Source organism: Mus pahari, chromosome 7 (assembly GCF_900095145.1).
Source record: "Mus pahari chromosome 7, PAHARI_EIJ_v1.1, whole genome shotgun sequence".
In the NCBI taxonomy this organism is placed as follows: domain Eukaryota; kingdom Metazoa; phylum Chordata; class Mammalia; order Rodentia; family Muridae; genus Mus; species Mus pahari.
The window spans coordinates 23,440,451-23,443,766 of NC_034596.1; positions in this window are offsets into that span (position 1 = coordinate 23,440,451).

Consider the following 3,316-nt stretch of genomic DNA (forward strand, 5'->3'; position numbering starts at 1 on the left):
GGGATGGGGAGGGGGGAGTCACGGGGGATGGAAGCTATGAGAGATGGGGGTAGCGGGAGGAGTCACGGGGGACGCGGGGATGGAAGAGACAGAGAAGCAAGGGTGATCTGGGAGGCTGAAGGAGGTAGAGGCTGCTAGGGGAGAGGGGCGCTCCTCAGGGGGAGAATGGGAGGATGGGGAAAGACTTGGAGAAGTTGAAGAACGGGGTGGGGCAGGGGGAGCGCCGGGGACAGGGAGAAAATGAGGAAGGTGATCCTGGGGGAAGGAGAGTAAACGGGATGAGGAGAGGGTGGGAGTGACTCGCTGGGAGGCTCTTACGGTGCGGCGGGGGGTGTGGGAAGTTTGGGGTAAGGTGGTACTGCAGAGAGGTGCAACAGGGTTAGTGTTGTATGGAAGGGAGCCTTAAAGGGTGCAGAGTGGATAGGCTGGTGGAAGGGAAATCAGGGCGAAAGGATCATCTTGGGGAAGTTTGGGAGAGCCCCATGGAGCACGGGTGGGAGTCAAGCTGGGAGCCAGGGGAGCGAGGCACCGGCTGAAAAGAGCTGGGGGAGGGGGTGAAAGACAGAGGAATGCTTGCAGCAGAGCCGGGTGCCAGGGAAAGGGAAGGTCAGGAATCCCGGTTGGAGAATAGCGCTGACGGAAAGGAGGTCGTCGGGGCTTCAGGTACAGGTCTGAGAGAGCAGGGACAAAGTGAGCGGGGGAGGGGGACAGAAAAGGAGAGCCGGAGATAGGTGTGTGAGTGAGAGAGAGAGAGAGAGAATGTCCAAGGGAGGGGAGAGCTTCAGGGTGGCCAGCCCGAGTGCGGGTTGAGAGGCGTGTACCCGGGGGCCCTGGGCGGGGCACACTGAAGGGGCGTGTCCCTGGACAGGGACTCTAGGGTAGGAGAGGAGACTCTGGAGTGGGCGTGTGAACCTGGGAGGGAAGGCTGCGCGGAAGCTTGGGGTGGTTAGATTGTGGAAGATCGCGACCCCGGGCAGTGACAGGGTGAATTTAGAGGTCGAAAGACGACCTTCCTCTTCACCACCTTTCTGACCTCCGATTGGAGTTCCTCTGGCCGCTTCACCGCAGGCTCTGGCTTCCTTTTCTCCAGGTATAGATCTGGTTACTAAAGCTGTCACCACTGAGGTTTCTACAGGGCTGGGGCGACCCTGGCTTGGCTAGATTTGTGCTTTTACGGGACAATTTCTGGAGGCTTACCATAGGCTGATTCTTTTTTTTTTTTTTTAAAGTTTTATTTATTATTATAGATAAGTACACTGTAGCTGTCCTCAGACACACCAGAAGAGGGCATTAGATCTCATTACGGATGGTTGTGAGCCACCATGTGGTTGCTGGGAATTGAACTCGGGACCTCTGGAAGAGCAATCAGTGCTCTTAACCGCTGAGCCATGTCTCCAGCCCCCAGGCTGATTCTTTGCCTGCTTCCCTTCCAGCACTTTCCAAGGCAGGGTGATTTAAATAACCCGAGTTTGGTTTTCTCTGATTTTGGCTTGCCAATAACCGCATCCGTACTGGCCAACCCAATGTGAAAGTGGAATTTTGGGGGAAATGTTTCCAACGGTGGCATAAAATTTTACTATTTACACCACCGCAGGAATAGACGTATGCCCACGGAAGTGGGATACACAGGAGACCAAATCTGCGTTGGTGTGTTTGTATTCCCAAGAGAACTAGAGAAGAGTAAGGGTTTACACTTCCCCTTCCTTTTTAAAATGGGATTTCTTGATCATCCAGATGTAGGGGATGGGGCCAAATACTAGACTCGATGACATTTGGGTGTTTCAAGTGCACAGATGTGTCTAGGTTAGAGATTACTGACATAAGTTTTCTCTTTATGAAAACAAATCTTATCTTGAAACTTTTCAAGCCAGGGGGAAAAAGTCAGAGAGAATGAACTTTTTCTTGAGCAAAGTTCAACTCAGTTTAATCATTTAAAAGAAAACACGTTTTACTCCTGCCCAAGTAGAGTCTGGTCACGTGACTCCGAGTTTAAATATAGCCAGCGCTCGCTCCTGTGTTCTCCAGAGCAGCCAAATTTTTCTCGCTCCTCTTGATTTCAACTGTTTCTCCCAGACTTGTCTCCGTGGCTGTGCTTGCACAGGAGTCGTGCCAAAGCCTGTGTTCTCTCTGAGATCACACATAATGTCAGCCACATTTGGAGTCCTGGCTTCCATGAGACTCTGAAAGGGCTAGACAGAGGGAGGCGTCGCACAGCGGGCCTGTCTTCCCAGCACTCATGGAGCAGAGGCAGATGATCAGGAGATCCAGGTCATCTCCGGGTATGCCTTCTTAGCAAGCCTGAGAGGATAGTCTGGTCTGCAGGAGACCGACCATCTGAAAACAAAGCCCACACTAATACTGAGCTCACAGGCAGCCTCCAAGATCCTTTCTAAGGGTAGACAAGAGTCTGCCCAGAGCGAGTTAGTCTCAAGAAGCTTGAAAAAAGCTGAGCGGTGGCTCATAACAAGACCTGACTCCTGCTCTGGAGTGTCTGAAGACAGCTACAGTGTACTTACATATAATAAATAAATAAATCTTTTTTTTTTTTTTTAAAGAAGCTCGAAAAATAGAAGTCAAGAGCTAAACTTCCAGACAGGAGCCTTACAGTCACACGTAGACTTTTGTTTTGTTTGAGACAGGGTCTCACTTTGTGACTCTGGCTCACCTGGAACTCATTATGTAAACCAGGCTAACTTCAAACTCACAGAAATCCTCCTACCTCTGCCTCTTGAGTGCTGGGATTAAGGGCTCAGGCCTCTAGGGCTGCCCCCATACCCAGACACCTTCCTATGGAGAGATTGTCAACGGTTGCTGGTGATGGCGGATGGTGTGTGAGGCCCAGCTTGAGCACTTTCGGATTAACTCTGAAAACAAGAGCCTGGGCTGGTTAGTTTATTGTCAGTTTGACATAAATTGGTTTGTCTGAGAATAAACCTCAGTTATGAAAACACCTCCATCAGATTTGCCCGTAGGCAATTCTGTGGGGGCATTTTATAATTAATAATCGTGTGGGACTGGGATAAACGTGTGGGACTGGTATAAACGTGGTGGTTTGAATAGGTATGGGCCCCATAGACTCATGTGTTCGAATGTTTGACCCATCGGGAATGGCACTATTAGGAGGTGTGGCCTTGTTGGAGTAGGTGTGGCCTTGGAGGAAGTGCGTCACTGTGGGGGAGGGCTTGAGGTCTCTTCTGCTCAAGCTCTGCACGGTGTGGAACATAATCTCCTTCTGCTGCCTTTGGATCAAGATGTAGAACTCTCAGCTCCTCCAGCACCATGTCTGTCTGAGCGCCACCATGCTTCCCACCGAGAT